This window comes from Ambystoma mexicanum, chromosome 8 (assembly GCF_040938575.1).
Source record: "Ambystoma mexicanum isolate Mex_15411 chromosome 8, UKY_AmexF1_1, whole genome shotgun sequence".
NCBI lineage: Eukaryota > Metazoa > Chordata > Amphibia > Caudata > Ambystomatidae > Ambystoma > Ambystoma mexicanum.
Window position 1 is genome coordinate 1,169,456,325 of NC_090929.1, and position 23,596 is coordinate 1,169,479,920.

Consider the following 23,596-nt stretch of genomic DNA (forward strand, 5'->3'; position numbering starts at 1 on the left):
TTGTGAGTTAAGGAGAAATCTTTAAAAGTGTCTGGGTAAGGAGGCTTAACCTGGCATTGTTTGAAACTAAGGTTGTGAGGTAGGACACAGCTAGACTTTTATAATTAAATAAGGTACAGCGTTTTTTCATTGTATCCAGCCTACAGTGTAGACAGCAAATATGTGGGCCATTTTAAAATTGCCCAAGTGGAAAAGCCTCCTGTGCAATGCATTTTTGCATTTCAGATTCGTTCTAGAACTAGGGCAAATATGTCTATGTTGCAAAAATGAATTGAAAGAATTGTTTTTTTTATCATTTTCAGAAATGTTTGCACTATTGCTTATTGCATTTGCACCAGTGCAAAGTTTCTGTATTACCTATTTATGTGAAACAATGTTCCACAGAGTTTAATGTTTTTTTGGTGCAATCGCTCTCAGCAAAGATAACACCCAAGTTCTTCTGATGCATCATCATCTTTCCATAGACTCCATTGTCCCGTTTCATGGAATTATTGCACAGTTCAAAGTGACTTTGCACTGCTGAAAAGTGACTTTGCTCTGCAGACACAAACTCTCATGGAATAGTGCAAAATGTATTTTTGCAATGCAAAGTCAGTGCAAAGTCATTGGGCCTCATTACACGGTAGGCGGTGAGCCATGGCGCTATTAGCGCCATGGCTCATGCCGGTAAAATACCGGCACCGCCTTGGCGGAAAGGGGATTTACCGCCCCATTCCAAGGTTGGAGGGGCGGTAAATCCCCTTTCCGCCATTGCCCTTCCCCATTCCCATTTCTGCCCCATAGGGCTCTATGGGACTGGGGAAGGCGCTAATTACGCCACCGCAATTTTGCGGTGCCGTAATTAGCTCCGAGGTCCCTTAGCGGGTTGGATTTTAACGCCTGCAAGAAGCAGGCGTTAAATCCTCCAACCCGCAAAGGGACCTCGTAGTACGATGGTAAGGGTTAACGGTCACCGTTGCCATTAACGGTGACCGTTAACCCTTACCGCCGTCCGTGTAATGAGGCCCATTGTGTATTGCCCAGATGAGTGTGTACTGACTTTGATGCAAAGTCACTTTTCAGCACTGCAAGGTCACTTTGAACCGTGCAAAAAATGCCATGAACTGGGCCCAATGTGTTTTTGCATACGACTGTCCATATCGTTCCCTTCTTTTGCGTACCCCTGAACTCTTCACTGAGCTCAACCTTGAGAATATGGATCCGCACTGTTAAACACGGATTAAGTGCGGTATCTAGTTGAGAGGATGAGAGTTCACTGTCTCGGCTCAGCACATCGGGGTGACCTTGCGCTCTGAAACCGGGGTTATCTACTCCCGCCCCACTGTCTGCGCAGAGATATCTTTGTCAAGCTTGACACGAAAGAAATGTTTAGCAGTTACATTACAGGTGAAGCTAAATCCTTCTCTCGACATCAGAGCAACATCGGCTTAATGGATCCAGAACGCCAATTGTTGTAGCAATTTAGTTACAGACGATTTAACATCCACACCTTCTATGAAGGATTTCAGATGTTAAGTTACTGCCCCGGTGAACAGCGTTCTGCAATGTCGATGCTAATGTTGTGTTCTGCTCTAACTGATTTTATTCTATATGCTGATTACTCACTTCTGCTAACCCAGTTATAAGACTTACATTGCTCTATAACTCGGCAGTAATTACTACTTTTTCTCCATAAGACAGAGAAACGCAAACTAATTACTTTGAATGAGTAATTTAGGAAGGCTTTAATTCAGAAAACCATAGCTAACAAGAACAGAAACCATTATAACAATCTTTGCATGAGTTTCCTGCAGAATTGGACTGACAAATAAGTAAACATGTACCACACTCCTGCAAAGCAACTTACACTGTTTTTTTTCTTTTTTATGGGTTAGTCTAATGGCAGATGAGAAAACCAGCTCCAACTCTTCTGACAGTGAAATTTTCTTCTTGTTGCAACACTGTACAGATCGTCTAATAAACACATATTCTCCACTTTTAACTACCCTGATGAACCAAATAAATATATACCTAAATGTTGATGAAGAAAATAGGATCAAAAAATTATTGTAATATGCTGTATAACAATGCAATCTCGATGAAAGGGCTATCAAGGTCTTGAAAACACAAATTTTGCAAGCAAATTAGTGTTTTAAAAATATTTGTGTGGATTAGTAGATATAGTTAAATAATATGTGTACATCACAATATTATACTTACTTGTTTTTAAATTGATCTTATTCTGGAGTTGCAGGCTCTTTCTCATGTCACTGGGATATACTGTAGAAATACCCTCAATGCATCTTCCTCTGTGCCTCGATTGCACGCCCACGGATTCACTTCATTATCCATATGGATAAAATATATGTGTGCCCCATGGTGGCAGGGTAATCTCTAAGTATAAGCTTTGCCTTAGTTTAGGCATGGTGCATGGCAATATGTATGATCATGGCGGCTACATACCAATTGAATGTCCCAGCTCTTGGTAGTGAGCTCTGCTGTGGTAGGGAATGTTTATTCGGGTCAGACGGGCCGATACTGCTACACGGCAGGACAGAAAGCCAGAGGACCCAGCCTGTCTTTGATTCTCTTTGGGAATTCTCTTTTTGTGCCAGGTATCAAAGGTGCACACCCATTTAGGTGCAGTAGCTGCATATCCAATGGTCTTTGCTGTCAATAGGAGGGAAGAGAGCGGGCGTAGGATAGGCAGGATAACTGGACACTGGAAGAACCCTTTCACCATCTGTTTCTCACAGTCTTGTATTCCCTTTCCTGTCTCCTCCACTTCCTCTGGATCAAGGCACTTTGGGTGTAAGATAAAGAGGGCACATTTCACTCCAGCCAAGAGCAGGGATTGGTCCTCTAGAGCAGGCTAGCTTTCGACCAATCACCTAAGGACTTGCTCCTTTAAAAGAAGAAGTCTTGCACTCTTTCAGCAGAATTCACTCAGTTCCTCAAGGATCCTTCAAGACCTGAACATTTTCACCTGGACTTCCTCTTGGTCAGATGCACTGTAAAAAGCCAGCTGGAGGTGAATAAGCCGTCCAAGACAGAAGGAAAATCTGTTCTCTAACCACTCCCAGTGAACACTGAGAGTGACCATGCTGTGCTCCTAGAGCAACCATTCAGCAACGTACCATCTGTGCCAGAGAAGCAGACCCAGAACTGCAGTATCCTGTCCTATAGTCCTTTGCGGAATCTTCATTTAAATGCATCTACCCCATGCTTGCATCTTTGTTTGAGATCTTAGAACCTGTTATCAACCCTGTTGCTTTCTCCAGCTAGCCCAACCTATTTTGATGTATTTGGCTTTTGTGTATAGTTCATGCTGGTGCTATTAGGTTAAGCCCACCCCGTATAACCTTTCAAGTCTCTTTATTTTCTAGTTTTAACCCTCAGCACATTGTATGGGAGGACAGGTCTTTTAGGCTACATCCCCTCCATTCCAACCCGCATGCACATTATGATTCGCCCAATGGCTACCCATGCGCCTGTGGCCAGGGATGCCGGATAGACCCAGGAGGACCCATATGAATGCAAATCTCAACCAGAAGGCTAATTACAAACACCATTTGGTACCACACTCGGACTCCATTTTGTACATGATAAAACAGGCCTCATGAGCAAAAGCAGCCTGCTCTCCCTTTAAGATCGCACACAGTGGGCCCATTATTTCCCTCACCCTCCTCCCCTCTGTGTCCCTGCAGCAGTCCCGTTTTCACTGGAGACTAGGCGCAAATAAGTTAAAAGCAAGACACTGTATCTTTCGCTTTCCTCCATCCATCACTGACCTGTGAATGACCGGGCAAAAACTTGGGTCTGAAAGAAACACTTCATGTCCACAAATATGTACCGTCCCATGCATACTCTACATTTATGACATATGCTGTGAATAACCGCTCAACCTCGCTCCTCTTTTGAAGTAACAGATACATACCCCATGCCTGTGTGCCACCCTGTTTCACCCACACTGCTAACCCCCCTGTAAAGGCTGTATATCCCCTTCTGTGGTTGGGTACTAAGGGGCTGACTCTATGAAACAAAACAAAATGATATTTACCAGATTGCACAAAACCCAAAGTCATGCCCCATATGTTTGGGACCTATATTGTTGGTTATATATTGTTCTGTAACAAATACCCACACTCATGTATGTATGATGTGTTAAGTAACTCGTTTGATCTGATGTGAAGGATATGACCGGAGTGCCCAATGGTATTTTCAATACTATGTGTATTTTTAACCCTGCTCGAAAGTGTATGAGTTTCTCATGTGTAAATTATAACCAGCAAAGCCCAGAGGCTAATGTGAATAGAGCCATTTTTGCAGCATGATAACTACAATGACAGAACTTGTAATGTAAACAGAACTCTCTTTTTATTTGTTGTACATACAATGACAATAACCTGGTTTTACCTCATCCTAATGATTCACATATAATGCCACAAATCGAACGGGACCAAATCTAACAGGCCTCAGGGCCTCCTGTCCCTGCCTTGCAGCTCCACGCACTCAGCCCCCACCACTCTCCCCTCATGTTGGGCTGATGGCGAAAAGCACTTTTCTCACTGATGCCCTGATACTACAAATGTAACCTCTCACCCTTCAGCCCTTCCGCTGAGCCCGCACCATGTATCCACCCTCTCCTCAGCCCTTTGACACATGATGTCACTATAATCTCGCCTTGCACCCCCAGACTCTGGCTAAAGAAATATGGGCAATAAGCCCCTTACCCCAAAGCCTTTTCATGTAACGATTGCATGCCCCTCATCAATGTACCACCCCAGCTCACCCCAGACCCCTGATCCCATGTGTGGCAATATATTCCCCTCACGATAACAAACAATATATAATTGTTGTATGAGATCTAAAGGAATGATTGATGAATGTGACAACAAAATTCAGTGAATAGGTTAGGCACCTGGACCCATGTAGTCATACTTTTATTGTCCAGGTCAGATGTTTAGTAATATATCTCTTATATGTCAAAATGCATAATTAACATTCAAGGTATGTGTGGCCACAAGGGCAGTCGTTAAGTAGCAAAAATTGTAACAGCTCAGACAACATCTGACCCTGTGCTCCACCCAGAAGAGCCCAGCTAACCTGTGCACCCCGAGCTGGCACCACGTGGACCTCTGCCAATTCTGGAGCAGCATCCCTAAAGAATACATAATGTCTAGTTTGCACTGTCCAATCCCCACAACTTATGTGCCCCATATAGTTCACATCATCTATGACGTGATTTTTTAATAAATATGAATGTTTCTCTATTGTCTGGCAGAGTGCTCTCAGAGTTTGCAGAGTTCTCTGCTTGCCCTATTTGGTTTTGGATAAACTTTACTTTTTATCTTCACCCACAATTGGTCTTGGTCTCATTTCCTCCTGGGGTGTGTCCATTATTGACTCGTTGGGGAGTTATCACTGTATTTTGGGGGATTCTCACTTTCAAAATCATATCAGACTCTGCTACACACATTTGTACAGCTAGTACAGACTCTGGTTTGAAGTCCATTTAAATGAGATAAAACGACTCACTCTGAATGAACAAATGACCCATTTATTTATTTATTGTTTGCTAGTCAGGTGCTTATACAGGAAGTAAATACTCAACTTCATCTTTCATTCTATTATTTGTCATTCACTCGGTTGCACTTTGATGCACCTTTATGTGGCTCTAAGGAATAGAGAGTGGTCGATGAGCAAGAACACAAGTTTTTTTCGGAGTTGGTCTTGTCCACCTCAGTTTCAGAGGGAACATTGATATTTGGGGGTTATTTGGTAAAGTTGTTGAAACCACAGTCATATTGCGCCATGATGGTATGGGTGCTGCTTAAAGCTTCTCTTTCCACTCATTGGGAATCCAGCTACGGGTGTTTTGTAGATTGGGTGACCGATAACCATAATTACACTCACTTTTCTTTTAACAACCCTAAGTAGGTAATCTACTACTTAGGGTTGTTCACAAAAGAAGTGACAGAGATACAATGCCCATACTCACATTGGGCGACAGAGCCACTCATTGCCCCCTGCCAAAATATAGTCACCTTTTTTTCCAACAGGGCCATTAATTCCTGATTTCCAGATTTCCTCAGTAGTCACAGTCTCTTTGAATCTAATGAATGTGAGTGTTTTTCACGAGTGCAAATTATCAATTCACTGGAAAATGTGAGGTAACAGCAGGATTTACAGCTGCTCCACTTGAAGATGTGACTTTTCCATCACTGTGGCCGTCCAGTGATTACATTTCCAGTGACAATGTATTTTGATGAGTGCTGTTCTTTGGGCCTCATTACGACCCTGGCGCTAAGTGAAAAACGATGGCGGTAAATGGTTACCGCAATCGTTTTCCGCCAGGTCCGATCATGACCCGTGACCGTTAACTACGATGCCATTAGCGGCATCGTAGTTGACGCTGCCGCTAACTGCGCTAAGGGTGCGCGCATGCGACCGCCCACACCGTACTTAGCGCCATGGCGGAAAGGTACGCAAATGCCGACCCAAGCGGACATGCACCTAACGCCATCACCCAGCCCGTTAAGTACCTTACCGCCATGGTGCTAATAACGCCATCGCGAACCAACCGTAAAGGGCCATGTTAAGTGAATGCAGCTGCCACAGGTGCACAGAAACAGCACAGGTGAAGGCAATACAGACTCAGGAAGTACAAAAAGAGCACACCCCACCCCTTCCCACACCCAGTCACACTCCACAATGATACCAATACGACTAGCAATGTTGGGGCTGGAGGACCTGATAGCAATGCATGTGCTACAACAGCAACAACAACAACAGGCAGCACAGAGGAGACGCAGGAGGAGAAGGAGGGCAAGGCAGGCCCAGCAAGCACCACCAGCACAGCCAGTGCCACCACGCAGTCAGCCCCCAATCCCACGCATCAGAGCCAATCCATTCAACCTCACTGCTGAGCAGATCCACACCCTGTACCGTTTGGACCGGGACACCATCACCGCCATCGTAGACATGACACACAACGACATCGTCAGCATGATAGAAACTCCAACCGCCATCCCCCCCCTACTGAAGGTAGTGTCTGTACTCCACTTCCTGGCCACAGGCACCTACCAGCACACAGTGGGGCACCTGCATGGCATTTCACAACCATTATTCTCACGAACACTCATCCAAGTGCTCGATGCCCTCCTCAAGCACACAGATGACCACATCTCATTACCACGGACTGGCCAGGAGATTGCCAGGAGATTGCAAACACCAAAGTGGGTTTCCATGCACTAGCCGGCATACCCGGTTGCATTGGTGCCATCGACTGCACCCATGTGGAATTGGTGGTTCCACGTGCCATGGAGGTACCGTACCGCAACCGGAAACAGTTCCACTCAATCAACGTGCAAATTGTCTGTGACTCCAACAAGATCATCACACATTGTTGTGCCCGATTCCCCGGATCAACCCATGATTCTATGGTCCTGAGGAACTCCACAATACCACGCTACATGGAGCGACATGCAGGGCCAAGATCCTGGCTACTCGGTGAGTCCAATGTCATGGAAGTGGGCAGGTGAATGACGTACCGATGCATAATCCACCTGGCTTAAAGGGGGGGGGTGATGCATACTCCACCTGGCTGAAAGGGGGGGGATGATGCATACTCCACCTGGCTGAAAGGGGGGGATGATGCATACTCCTCCTGGCTGAAAGGGGGGGGGATGATGCATACTCCACCTGGCTGAAAGGGGGGGGGATGCATACGCCACCTGGCTGTGAGTAACACAGAGAACGGAGCCAGAGGATGGGCACTCACAATGCACACAACCCCTCTGCATACATTGGGTGATGGCATGCAAAACAGGCCATGGGAGCCATGAGCATATACTGGTTGCATTGTGTGAATCAATTAGTGCATGTAGAAGTGAGCCAAAGTAACAGTTGGATGCAAGCCATGGTGGAACATCATGTTCTTGATCAGACAACATGACTGACACATACATTCTCGCCTACATACAGGTGATGCAGGCTATCCCCTGAAGAGGTGGCTCCTTACACCAGTCCGGAACCCGCAGAACCAGCACGAGGAGGGCTTCAACCATGCACATACACGTACTCGTGTGGTCATAGAGCAGACATTCGGCCTATTGAAGGCACGGTTCCGAAGCCTCAGCAGGTCTGGTGGGGCACTCCTGTATGGCCATGAGAAGGTGGCAAAGATCGTCATGGCATGTGTCATGCTACACAATATGTGCGTCAGACGGAATGTGCCCCTTCCCCCTGACGCAGAACTGCAACCACCTGACGATGAGGATGAGGAGGGTGCAGATGGGGCGGCACCCCATGGAGGAGGCGATGCACAGGAGGGGCGTGCAATGCGCCAAAGTATCATCGACCACTGCTTCTAGCACACACGGCTGGTGTGTATCACATGGTGACTGCACTTGGGGCACTGTGTGGCTCTGGGACATGCACACTGTGGACTGTACACCAATAAAGCACACATACGCAATGAAAATGTCAACACATTTATTTTTCGGAAAGAAAAAAGTGTATTCAAACTATGAAACGTCGTGACACACCACCTCCCACCTCCCCCCTGCACACCCCAACACACCCCCTCCCACCTCCCCCCTGCACACCCCAACACACCCCCTCCCACCTCCCCCCTGCACACCCCAACACACCCCCTCCCACCTCCCCCCTGCACACCCCAACACACCCCATGTAGGTGTCAACAGATGCCTGTGACAGTGGCCACAGGCTGTTACAAGCCCCCTCTCCCAGCCCCCGGGGCACCCCTGGCTGTGGAGCGCAGGTTACGTCCGGAACGTCGCACGGGGCTGCTCTGTGCAGAACTGGCAGTGGAGGATGTCCCTGCCTGCCCCCGTGCATGCACGTCCTGTAGGGTGTGGGTGAGCTCAGTGAGCGCACGACGCAAGCCGGCAAGTTCAGAACAGATGTCCCTGGACATGGCCTGCATGGCATCCCTCAGGGTGGCAGTGCTCTGCGCTACTTCGGCCCTTAGGGTCTCCGTGGCCTGTACAATGGTTGCCCTAGCCCCACACATTACGCGGCATGCTCAGTCAGCATCGTGGACAGTTGTTGCTGCCGTTCTGTGATGTCCTGGAGGGACTGCTGCCCCTGCTGGCCCATGGCCAGTGCTGGTGTTGTGATGGAGGGGCTGCTCCCCTCCTGTGGAGTGAGGACTGGGCATGGGGTGGAAGGCCACTCCTCTACCTCTGTGTGCCCCTGTGTGTGATCCTCATGGGGGCTGGCGTCTGAGAAACAGGGGGAATGTAGTAGGTCAGTGGGGCTTCTGACCTCGTGCTCCATGTCTGAGTCTGAACATGCAGCTATTGCAGCTGTCTCACCGATGTTGCTGCTGGCCGCTGACCCGGTGCCTTCTGTGGCAGGCAATGTCGGTAGAGGTGGAGCAGCTGCTGCTGGCCTGCTGCCTACAGGGGTGCTTGCCGGTGGGACGTCCGGTATGCTCGCAGTGGGTCCTGCTTGTTGTGGGGTCTGCCTCACTGCAGCTGAGGTTGAGGGTGCGGGGACGGTATTGATGGCCTTCTTGGCTCTCTTCGTCGCAGGGGTGTCCTGGTCCTCGGGGTGTGAATCTGTGCCTGTGGTGGAGCAAAGGAGGGAGGGCGTTATTGATGGGTCTGCGGACTTTGGAATGACAATGATTGACATTATTCTGGTCAGTAGATGAGGCAGATTTCAGGCAGGGCCATGCAGGTTGTCTCCTTTTAGTGTGGAATGTGGATGCAGGTATGCGGGTGCCAGCAGAGTATACAGGGTGGTGCTCGCATGTGGCTATGGGCAGTGTTGAAATGTGTTGCATTTACACTGTAGGGCAACCTTGTGCTACACATGAATGGACTGCAGTGACTATGGCATGTCTTGTTTGAGGCACCTACCTTCATCGCCTGATGTCGGAGCTCCCCTTTCCATCCCTCCGACGCCTTCAATGGATTCCATGCCAATCGTGGTTGCACAGATCTCCTCCCACGGTTGGAGTTTTAGTGGGGATTCCGACCCTCCACCGGTACCAAGGTCAAATACAAAAAGATACATTCAGGTGGGTGGGGGAAGTACACAGTAACATAGGTTAAGGTAGTGTGCATCATTGCAGCGTAACCAGGTAAGGGTATTACGCCTGAAGCTGGAATAGGACTGGTCAGTTCTAAGGTTGAGTGGTAGTGCATGCCAAGATTGAGCGGCTTTAATTGGGAAGCTACTTCCACCAGATATTTTAAGCTTGAATGTAGGTATCTCTAGGCAGTGGGAGTTGGCCGCTCTGGCCAGCGGGTCGAAGTTCTCCTAACCATTCTCTCAGATAGATATGGGGGAGCAGCGTTGTTGAGGCACTTGAATGTTAGAGATACTGTTTTGAGTCGAATTCTATCGCTAATCTTTAGCCAATGGTGATCGCTTCTCATGTTAGATACGTGTTCTCTGTTAAGTATGTTCAGGGCAGTTCTGAGGGCATTGTTCTGTAGCATTTGAATTTTGTCAGTGATAGATTTATTGGCTCCTAGGTATAGGGCATGGCAGTAATGCAGTTTTGACAGTATTAGTGCATTGTCAAGGATGATGCAGCTAGCTTTTGTTAGAAATGGTCTACATGCCCTGATAAGCTTGCAAGTGTAAGCCGTGGATGATGCCGTGGAGTTTACCTGTTTCCTTAGGGTTAAGGAGGAGTTGAGGTAGAATCCTAGCGTTTTCACCTCATTAGCTACTTTAATTATATTGCCATCTATGTTGAATGAAGAGTAGTTAGGGTTACGTTTTTTTTAGTTTGGCCACGGACCCAAGGATCAGGATCTCTGTTTTATCGTTGTTCACGCAGAGGCCATGGGGTGCCATTCATGCCTGAATGAGGAGATATATCTCATTTACCAAGGCCGTATCTGCAACAAAATTGCCCGAAAGATGAATGATGATCTCGGTATCATCCGCATAATTCGTGTAGGTGACACCTAGTCTGTCCAATTTGTCAAATAAGGGCTTGGTAAATATGGTATACATGGTTGGCGAAATGCAAGAGCCTTGGGGAACGCTGCATGTGGTTTGGATCGGGTCGGCCGATGTCAGTGTGGAGAAAACTCTCATTGTTCTATTATCTAAAAAGGACTGGACCAGTGCTATGGCATCACTTGAGAAGGTGGCTGCCAATGCTAGGTTGCCATGGAAACGGAAGGTGGGGCTCTGCTCTGAGCCCCTCTTCCATTTCCATGGACCAGAAACAGGAAGTCGTGCGGTCTGGGTAGAGGTGCCCCTGAGGTAAGGAGTGTTCAATGGAGGTGGGGGGATAGTGTGGATTGGCGAGGGAAGGAGGGAAATTTGCAGTGCTTGTGGAGAGTGGGTGTGGAGAGCACTCAGGTTACTCGGAGCCCAGGCTTGCATCAGTTGATTCAGCCTGGGTTTGGAGCAACTTGATTGGCTCCCGCACCTGCACCCACCAAGGGTGCTAATAAATCTTCTTATGTTTATAAGCAAGGGCAAAAACATTTCAAATAGAGATAAGATGTCTGTTCTAAATGGTCACTTTTCAGCAGACAGAGTTACTTAAGGTACTACTACTTGATTTTGTGATCAGTGATTGGAGGGCTAGAGTAAAGTTAAGAGGTGGTAATGTATTAAGATGAAAGGCACCTCATACCTTCTTCTCTTTGATTACTAGTTACAACAAAACATAAAAGTTATGTTGCTCTGCAAACTCGGTTTGTATCTTCTAGCAATACTAGAAACATGCTGACATGGTCTACAGAATGGAAATATATATTTAGAACATGTAATTACTGAGGAGAAGGGCAGAATTAATTGTTGCTTTTCACTTGATGTGCTTCCTAGTTCAACTATAAGTGTTTTTGTGACCCTCAATGAGATAGTTGAAGATATGATGACCTGTCTTTATATACTGCAGCATAATAAGTGTACAGGTAACACTTTTTTCATAAGGAATGTAAGTTTGCTAATGGGAACTTATTACAGTGCCTAAAGGAAATGAATACAACTAGATCCCAGATGTCTAATGCAGTACTGATTAAGGAAGCACATTGCAGAGGTCAAATAAACGTCCTGAAAAGCTTTCATGGGATCTATAAATAATGAAACATTTGCAAGATAATATCGCAAATGGTGTCCAGTTAAAGGATCGATTACAAAAGGTTTGAATGCAAATGGTGAGAGTCAATAGGATCGAAAACCAAAGTTTCTAACTTTTTTTTTAAATATATATATTTTTTGGTGGTTTCCGTATAGGTAAAAAAAGTGTTTTTTACCACAAAAACAGGGGTTGGGGGGACCCCCTCCCCTCCCCTCCCCTCCAAAAAAAATATTTAAAAAAAATATATATTTTTTCGAACCTTTGTTTTCGGTCCTATTGATTCGAACCAATTGTAATTCAAACCTTTTGATTCGAACTTTTGACCTATAACCATCGCAAATGATACCTGATATGAATACTTTTCAAAGTTTCATGGTAATTTAAACTTTAACATGTGTTACTAATATTCATATCAGTGGTCCCCTATCGATATTAGCATAGGAAATAACTGTGGAAATATTGACATCATACATCAAACAACTGCAGTCCCTGAAGGTGGTGGGCCCTGATAGTTTACTTGGAGTTATTTATAAAAGAAATGCTATTTTGTGGGCTCCTTTTCTATGTAGGTTTTTCGTAACTTTAAGTAATAGAATTGTACCACACTCATGTTAACATCATCCATAATCTAATTTTCAGAAAAGGTAGTTGAGAATCTCCAAAATGTTATAGACCCATCTTAGTTGAGAATCTCCAAAATGGTATAGACCCATCTTTGTATCAGATGTCTGTTAACATTATTGCAGATATTTTTCCTAATGGAACTAGAGACATGGGTTGAACAGAATGAAAATCCATCAGATACACAGTTAGGCGTTTGAAATTCATTAGGAACCATTGAGCAGTGTCCTAGTTGGGCTTTAATCAAGGATTAACATCATAAAGCCAAGGGTGAGAATTTAGAAACTGACAAATCTGTGGGATTCCTAAAATGCCTTCTTCTATCCCAATGAGACCTAACAAACATGGATTAAGACTATTCATTTCCCTGTCTGTTCTCGGAGTATGGCATGTAAAGGAAAGGTTCCTACGTACTCCTCTCCAAAACCGACCTTTCACACTACCACATGATCGAGCCTTATTAACAATACTTGCATGGTCTTTTGTTGATACACGGGCCAAAGGTGATCGCTGCTTCTTGTTCCTGGCATTGATTTGCAAGGTAAATGATGCATAATCAAAGTTTCCTAAAAGATCATTAGTTCCTTATAATGGGTTGAACACCATGTGGTGCAATTAGTGTGGATTAGTGCTTTCATTTTACTATTGTCTGATATGTTGACTCTGAGGGAGTTTCTCGGGGATTCATTCTGATGTTTCTTAATTTCTGTCTATAAAAATGACTAAATTGCCCTACTGTTTGCAGGAGGCCTTCCTTAATATATACAAAGTAGTGTCCCCTTGGAGATTAAGTAATTGATACAATGTTCGCAATTCACCTTTAGGTAATGGTCCTAGGTAATAGATTTTTAAATTATCCCACCCAAACTGTACTGCCAATCATTCAAAGTTGAGAACAAAATTTCCCAAGTCCTCACCTTCTAGGTATGGTTGAATAATACCTTGAGGCAGCAGAGGTTTGGCATGAATTGCAATCAACTGTACCAAACCTGACTGAAGGCCGTTTTCTGCTTGTCACCGATGGGCTACTAATTGGGCTAATGAGTCTTCAACAGAAGACATATTTATATGGGGTATTAAGGTATGTCTGATTCTTCTACTGACTGAGAGGAAAACGATGGATACTACTTCTTCAGGATTGATTTTTAAAAAAATCGAATTCTTTCGTATCTGAACCTGATTTTGATATAGCGGACTAAAGGTTTAGGCCTGCCACTTAAACCTCTCTTTAAACAATTCAACAAGCAATAATCTTCATCATCTTGCAACACCAATGCCTCTTGGTACTGTAGTTTCTTATTCTCTTTACTTTGCCCTCTTGACCTCTTCCAAGTGCAAATGCAACACCAATACTTCTTGGTATTCTTAGTTTCTTATTCTCTGTACTCTGCCCTCTTGGCATCTTTCAAAGTTCATATGCAACACTAATACTTCTTGGTATTTCTTTCTCTTTGCTTTGCCCTCTTGGCCTCTTTCAAAGTTCACATACATTGCTCTCTTGGCATATTCTGAGTTCACTTATACACCTCTCTTTCGAGATTTCTGTTACTTTCTTACCTTTGGTTCCCAATTAATACAATTCCACTCAAAACATTTCACAGAGACTTTTGAATGTGTGATTCCGCCTCGCAGGAGCACTCTGTTACTTTGTATACTTTTCTTTTACAATTCAGCAATTTTCCTTTCCATTAAGCATGTTATCGGCACACACATAGCCTTCAACATTTGGGTTACAGTTAATTCTGCTTTTAACACAAACCGGGCTTGTGTTGCCTTTAAAACTTACTGGTCGTGTTAATTGGTCTTCTTTCATTAACACATTTATGCAGAAGTCCAAGACATTAGCAACGCCTCATCTGCTCCTTCCCAACTCTGTCTTTCACCCTGGAGGGTTGCAGGCCACTTTGAAGCACCATGAAGGTTTTTCTCTTCCGCTCACTCGGTTTCAATCTTGGAATCGTTACGGCTTACTGAAAGGGTGGAATTCTCACTTGGCTCTCTCTCCTTCGCAACTGCTGATCAGACCCTTTGCCTTCCATAGCCTGGCTCGCAACAGCCCTGAAAGAGCTGCTCCTTCTCATACCCACCCTCGCTCAGAAGGTGCCTGTGCATGCCACCTTTTATCCTGACAGGGAGTGTTGACAAGTGGCAGGTGTCTACGGTTAGGATTACGTGCCTGACTCTTCCTGGCCTCATTACAGGGACAGAGCAATTGCAAGTCAGTAAAGGTCATCTTTCTGGCCTCATTCCTCTTCGCCCTTGGCTCAATAGTGGTGTCAATGTGAAGTGGGAGGAATTATGGCAGCTGTAGTTTCCCATAAAATAAGCAGGCATAAAGGCATCATTAGGTGCTTCTCCCCCACTCCCCAAGGAACCCAAAACCCAGGTGATCCTCACCCACCTGTCCACCCCAGGGTCGGGATACAGAAGCTATTGCCTTTCCCTGGCCACCTGAGTATGGGATCCCTGGGGACTAGGTTGTGAAACACCCTCTGGTTTCTCACAGTACCACGCATGGTACCCTAGAAGAATTATTATGACATATTGGTTATGTGAGTTTAATTGTATGCTGGAATGATTGAATTGCAAAAAGGTCATAATATGCTCTGATTTGCATTCTGAAGCTGGTGAAATGGAATGGACTCACAATTTGGTATGGATACATATACAACTCGTTCATTAGGGATGTGCTCTTGTGAAACATGGTTGCAGAGACTGGATGTATGTTTCCACGTGAATGAAATCTGGAAGATTTAATTTATAGGGATGTTCTTGGTTTCCAGTACTTGTAATAAGTACATTCAGAATTCTTGTGGATATTCCTGTGTGTTTATGGTAAATTATCTTCCTGTGTGTTTATGGTAAATTATACCATTCCTGCACAGTAGTTTAATTCTTGCCTTATAACTGAGACACTGTAAATGTTGTCAGGGTTGTTTATGGCATTTCTATGAAGGATGAGCATTTGCAAACACAACTGGTCCGAGCAGTTTAAGTAAATGTTTTGAACAATTAGTGGCCATTGGAAAAGAAAATTGACTGTTACATTTGCATAGCAATTTACTCCAGTTGTGTTGCTGAATTTAAATTTGACCAGAGAGTTGTGTCTCTGCATCATTTGATGGGCCTGCAGATATGTATCTCTTGGTCTTCTGATAAACGAGTTGTTGAGTTTGTTCTAGACAGTTTCGTGGTCGTATTATTTGATGGAGAAACAGTTGGTTGTTTTGTCTTTACCAGTATTGTTGTGAGATCTGTTATAGGTTCTGTTTGTATAAGTTTTCTTTTTAAAGGTTTTCTTTTTTTAGGTGCAAGGTACATATCTAGATGGGGGTGTGCAGTGCACATAGCATGTTGTATTCTAGGATGCAAGGAATGTCAGCGTTGATGTTGTTTGCACCAAACCTAACCAGGAATAGTCCATTGAGTGTATGCAGATGTGAACCTGCTATGTAACTCAGCATATGCAAGAGATACAGAGAATTGTTCTTTGTGTATATACATGTCTTTGAGAAGAAAGACACCTGCTATTGTGTGGTCAACTCTTTTAAGTTCTGCAAGTTTGTCAAAGTGGATGTTGACAAACGGAATGTTGTTGTCATATGGATATGTTTGGAAGCCAACAACTGTACCAATTGCTCCATTTCTTGTTCTACATCAAGGTTACCTTTTAGAATTACTCTGTAGTATAGACACAGAGTTCATACTTTTTCTAATCCAGCTGTATTGGAGATACATTTTTCTATGCTCTGGAAATATACTTTTTGAATGGCCATAGCACAGACTCCATTCTTTGATCTTGCAACCTTAATGATTTAGGACACCGTACCTTTGCAACGTTCTAGTTGCTGACAGTACGTAACGTGTGAACTCATCATATATAAGGGATCACGTGTCTCCTCACTCGACCGGCCATTCTATTTCTAATGTCTTTAGCATTACCTCTCAGTATAGTTGTTACCGGTATCTCTATTCATCCTTAGAGGTAAGCTTATATATTTGATGACTATTAAATGAATGGTCCCTTTAATTAATAACAGCCATATTTCCTAGAGATATGATCCACTTCTATATGTCTCACTGTTTTCGAACCGTAGAAAGATGTTCCCCTTTACCTTCTCGGCCATGACTGCATACTACCTTTGTTGTCTAGATTGCTCTTCTATCCACCGTGACATACTCTAATTAGAACTTCCATTCATATACCACAGATTTCATTTATAGACAAAGAAAACATGAATTCGACCTTTAATGTGTTGGGAAACCTACCTGTGATTGACTCCTATCTGTGGTACTTTTGACCACCTATTGGTAGACTGGCTACAAAATCTAAAGAATAGGCGAGTGCTCTAGATATCCACTTTCTGAACCGAGTTCTAGGTCGAATACTGGACCTTTGAATAATAGACCTTTGATGCTCCTTTGTAGGAACACCCCACTATGGCTGTAAAAGATTAAAGAACCTTTGTTTACACTACTGAGGGAATATTGTTTGGGAGCCCCCTCGAGGAGCTCCTCTCCATGCCATCTTATTCTACAGTGGACCTTGTTCTATACATCCTATAGGTGTGTGAACTACACACCTGTCGGATGTGCATTGAGGTACTTTATACTCTAAGACCACATTAGCTGCTCCAGCACTTCCCAACTAGGCTACACAATTCTTTAAATATATATACACAATGTTCGATGGGCGTACTCTGGAATTCACTCAATACATGTTTGGGCTAATTACTTGGGCTAGATAGGGTTACTCTCCATGCTAAACTATTTTAAGGGTTCACGGCCGTGCGACCACAGATGGGCCGTTCCATTTGTTTTTACCAATCCTGACTCCTCTAGGTGCTTATTTGAATATGATTCCATACTTTGTTTAGAGATATCATCTAAGAGGTAATTGGTGCATGTTTCTCTGAGGCCGATTGACATGTTGTGATCATTATTAAGTATCCTGTCCTATAGTCCTTTGCGGAATCTTCATTTAAATGCATCTACCCCATGCTTGCATCTTTGTTTGAGATCTTAGAACCTGTTATCAACCCTGTTGCTTTCTCCAGCTAGCCCAACCTATTTTGATGTATTTGGCTTTTGTGTATAGTTCATGCTGGTGCTATTAGGTTAAGCCCACCCCGTATAACCTTTCAAGTCTCTTTATTTTCTATTTTTAACCCTCAGCACATTGTATGGGAGGACAGGTCTTTTAGGCTACCTCCCCTCCATTCCAACCCGCATGCACATTATGATTCGCCCAATGGCTACCCATGCGCCTGTGGCCAGGGATGCCGGATAGACCCAGGAGGACCCATATGAATGCAAATCTCAACCAGAAGGCTAATTACAAACACCATTTGGTACCACACTCGGACTCCATTTTGTACATGATAAAACAGGCCTCATGAGCAAAAGCAGCCTGCTCTCCCTTTAAGATCGCACACAGTGGGCCCATTATTTCCCTCACCCTCCTCCCCTCTGTGTCCCTGCAGCAGTCCCGTTTTCACTGGAGACTAGGCGCAAATAAGTTAAAAGCAAGACACTGTATCTTTCGCTTTCCTCCATCCATCACTGACCTGTGAATGACCGGGCAAAAACTTGGGTCTGAAAGAAACACTTCATGTCCACAAATATGTACCGTCCCATGCATACTCTACATTTATGACATATGCTGTGAATAACCGCTCAACCTCGCTCCTCTTTTGAAGTAACAGATACATACCCCATGCCTGTGTGCCACCCTGTTTCACCCACACTGCTAACCCCCCTGTAAAGGCTGTATATCCCCTTCTGTGGTTGGGTACTAAGGGGCTGACTCTATGAAACAAAACAAAATGATATTTACCAGATTGCACAAAACCCAAAGTCATGCCCCATATGTTTGGGACCTATATTGTTGGTTATATATTGTTCTGTAACAAATACCCACACTCATGTATGTATGATGTGTTAAGTAACTCGTTTGATCTGATGTGAAGGATATGACCGGAGTGCCCAATGGTATTTTCAATACTATGTGTATTTTTAACCCTGCTCGAAAGTGTATGAGTTTCTCATGTGTAAATTATAACCAGCAAAGCCCAGAGGCTAATGTGAATAGAGCCATTTTTGCAGCATGATAACTACAATGACAGAACTTGTAATGTAAAAAGAACTCTCTTTTTATTTGTTGTACATACAATGACAATAACCTGGTTTTACCTCATCCTAATGATTCACATATAATGCCACAAATCGAACGGGACCAAATCTAACAGGCCTCAGGGCCTCCTGTCCCTGCCTTGCAGCTCCACGCACTCAGCCCCCACCACTCTCCCCTCATGTTGGGCTGATGGCGAAAAGCACTTTTCTCACTGATGCCCTGATACTACAAATGTAACCTCTCACCCTTCAGCCCTTCCGCTGAGCCCGCACCATGTATCCACCCTCTCCTCAGCCCTTTGACACATGATGTCACTATAATCTCGCCTTGCACCCCCAGACTCTGGCTAAAGAAATATGGGCAATAAGCCCCTTACCCCAAAGCCTTTTCATGTAACGATTGCATGCCCCTCATCAATGTACCACCCCAGCTCACCCCAGACCCCTGATCCCATGTGTGGCAATATATTCCCCTCACGATAACAAACAATATATAATTGTTGTATGAGATCTAAAGGAATGATTGATGAATGTGACAACAAAATTCAGTGAATAGGTTAGGCACCTGGACCCATGTAGTCATACTTTTATTGTCCAGGTCAGATGTTTAGTAATATATCTCTTATATGTCAAAATGCATAATTAACATTCAAGGTATGTGTGGCCACAAGGGCAGTCGTTAAGTAGCAAAAATTGTAACAGCTCAGACAACATCTGACCCTGTGCTCCACCCAGAAGAGCCCAGCTAACCTGTGCACCCCGAGCTGGCACCACGTGGACCTCTGCCAATTCTGGAGCAGCATCCCTAAAGAATACATAATGTCTAGTTTGCACTGTCCAATCCCCACAACTTATGTGCCCCATATAGTTCACATCATCTATGACGTGATTTTTTAATAAATATGAATGTTTCTCTATTGTCTGGCAGAGTGCTCTCAGAGTTTGCAGAGTTCTCTGCTTGCCCTATTTGGTTTTGGATAAACTTTACTTTTTATCTTCACCCACAATTGGTCTTGGTCTCATTTCCTCCTGGGGTGTGTCCATTATTGACTCGTTGGGGAGTTATCACTGTATTTTGGGGGATTCTCACTTTCAAAATCATATCAGACTCTGCTACACACATTTGTACAGCTAGTACAGACTCTGGTTTGAAGTCCATTTAAATGAGATAAAACGACTCACTCTGAATGAACAAATGACCCATTTATTTATTTATTGTTTGCTAGTCAGGTGCTTATACAGGAAGTAAATACTCAACTTCATCTTTCATTCTATTATTTGTCATTCACTCGGTTGCACTTTGATGCACCTTTATGTGGCTCTAAGGAATAGAGAGTGGTCGATGAGCAAGAACACAAGTTTTTTTCGGAGTTGGTCTTGTCCACCTCAGTTTCAGAGGGAACATTGATATTTGGGGGTTATTTGGTAAAGTTGTTGAAACCACAGTCATATTGCGCCATGATGGTATGGGTGCTGCTTAAAGCTTCTCTTTCCACTCATTGGGAATCCAGCTACGGGTGTTTTGTAGATTGGGTGACCGATAACCATAATTACACTCACTTTTCTTTTAACAACCCTAAGTAGGTAATCTACTACTTAGGGTTGTTCACAAAAGAAGTGACAGAGATACAATGCCCATACTCACATTGGGCGACAGAGCCACTCATTGCCCCCTGCCAAAATATAGTCACCTTTTTTTCCAACAGGGCCATTAATTCCTGATTTCCAGATTTCCTCAGTAGTCACAGTCTCTTTGAATCTAATGAATGTGAGTGTTTTTCACGAGTGCAAATTATCAATTCACTGGAAAATGTGAGGTAACAGCAGGATTTACAGCTGCTCCACTTGAAGATGTGACTTTTCCATCACTGTGGCCGTCCAGTGATTACATTTCCAGTGACAATGTATTTTGATGAGTGCTGTTCTTTGGGCCTCATTACGACCCTGGCGCTAAGTGAAAAACGATGGCGGTAAATGGTTACCGCAATCGTTTTCCGCCAGGTCCGATCATGACCCGTGACCGTTAACTACGATGCCATTAGCGGCATCGTAGTTAACGCTGCCGCTAACTGCGCTAAGGGTGCGCGCACGCGACCGCCCACACCGTACTTAGCGCCATGGCGGAAAGGTACGCAAATGCCGACCCAAGCGGACATGCACCTAACGCCATCACCCAGCCCGTTAAGTACCTTACCGCCATGGTGCTAATAACGCCATCGCGAACCAACCGTAAAGGGCCATGTTAAGTGAATGCAGCTGCCACAGGTGCACAGAAACAGCACAGGTGAAGGCAATACAGACTCAGGAAGTACAAAAAGAGCACACCCCACCCCTTCCCACACCCAGTCACACTCCACAATGATACCAATACGACTAGCAATGTTGGGGCTGGAGGACCTGATAGCAATGCATGTGCTACAACAGCAACAACAACAACAGGCAGCACAGAGGAGACGCAGGAGGAGAAGGAGGGCAAGGCAGGCCCAGCAAGCACCACCAGCACAGCCAGTGCCACCACGCAGGCAGCCCCCAATCCCACGCATCAGAGCCAATCCATTCAACCTCACTGCTGAGCAGATCCACACCCTGTACCGTTTGGACCGGGACACCATCACCGCCATCGTAGACATGACACACAACGACATCGTCAGCATGATAGAAACTCCAACCGCCATCCCCCCCCTACTGAAGGTAGTGTCTGTACTCCACTTCCTGGCCACAGGCACCTACCAGCACACAGTGGGGCACCTGCATGGCATTTCACAACCATTATTCTCACGAACACTCATCCAAGTGCTCGATGCCCTCCTCAAGCACACAGATGACCACATCTCATTACCACGGACTGGCCAGGAGATTGCCAGGAGATTGCAAACACCAAAGTGGGTTTCCATGCACTAGCCGGCATACCCGGTTGCATTGGTGCCATCGACTGCACCCATGTGGAATTGGTGGTTCCACGTGCCATGGAGGTACCGTACCGCAACCGGAAACAGTTCCACTCAATCAACGTGCAAATTGTCTGTGACTCCAACAAGATCATCACACATTGTTGTGCCCGATTCCCCGGATCAACCCATGATTCTATGGTCCTGAGGAACTCCACAATACCACGCTACATGGAGCCACATGCAGGGCCAAGATCCTGGCTACTCGGTGAGTCCAATGTCATGGAAGTGGGCAGGTGAATGACGTACCGATGCATAATCCACCTGGCTTAAAGGGGGGGGGTGATGCATACTCCACCTGGATGAAAGGGGGGGGATGATGCATACTCCACCTGGCTGAAAGGGGGGGATGATGCATACTCCTCCTGGCTGAAAGGGGGGGGATGATGCATACTCCACCTGGCTGAAAGGGGGGGGGATGCATACGCCACCTGGCTGTGAGTAACACAGAGAACGGAGCCAGAGGATGGGCACTCACAATGCACACAACCCCTCTGCATACATTGGGTGATGGCATGCAAAACAGGCCATGGGAGCCATGAGCATATACTGGTTGCATTGTGTGAATCAATTAGTGCATGTAGAAGTGAGCCAAAGTAACAGTTGGATGCAAGCCATGGTGGAACATCATGTTCTTGATCAGACAACATGACTGACACATACATTCTCGCCTACATACAGGTGATGCAGGCTATCCCCTGAAGAGGTGGCTCCTTACACCAGTCCGGAACCCGCAGAACCAGCACGAGGAGGGCTTCAACCATGCACATACACGTACTCGTGTGGTCATAGAGCAGACATTCGGCCTATTGAAGGCACGGTTCCGAAGCCTCAGCAGGTCTGGTGGGGCACTCCTGTATGGCCATGAGAAGGTGGCAAAGATCGTCATGGCATGTGTCATGCTACACAATATGTGCGTCAGACGGAATGTGCCCCTTCCCCCTGACGCAGAACTGCAACCACCTGACGATGAGGATGAGGAGGGTGCAGATGGGGCGGCACCCCATGGAGGAGGCGATGCACAGGAGGGGCGTGCAATGCGCCAAAGTATCATCGACCACTGCTTCTAGCACACACGGCTGGTGTGTATCACATGGTGACTGCACTTGGGGCACTGTGTGGCTCTGGGACATGCACACTGTGGACTGTACACCAATAAAGCACACATACGCAATGAAAATGTCAACACATTTATTTTTCGGAAAGAAAAAAGTGTATTCAAACTATGAAACGTCGTGACACACCACCTCCCACCTCCCCCCTGCACACCCCAACACACCCCCTCCCACCTCCCCCCTGCACACCCCAACACACCCCCTCCCACCTCCCCCCTGCACACCCCAACACACCCCCTCCCACCTCCCCCCTGCACACCCCAACACACCCCATGTAGGTGTCAACAGATGCCTGTGACAGTGGCCACAGGCTGTTACAAGCCCCCTCTCCCAGCCCCCGGGGCACCCCTGGCTGTGGAGCGCAGGTTACGTCCGGAACGTCGCACGGGGCTGCTCTGTGCAGAACTGGCAGTGGAGGATGTCCCTGCCTGCCCCCGTGCATGCACGTCCTGTAGGGTGTGGGTGAGCTCAGTGAGCGCACGACGCAAGCCGGCAAGTTCAGAACAGATGTCCCTGGACATGGCCTGCATGGCATCCCTCAGGGTGGCAGTGCTCTGCGCTACTTCGGCCCTTAGGGTCTCCGTGGCCTGTACAATGGTTGCCCTAGCCCCACACATTACGCGGCATGCTCAGTCAGCATCGTGGACAGTTGTTGCTGCCGTTCTGTGATGTCCTGGAGGGACTGCTGCCCCTGCTGGCCCATGGCCAGTGCTGGTGTT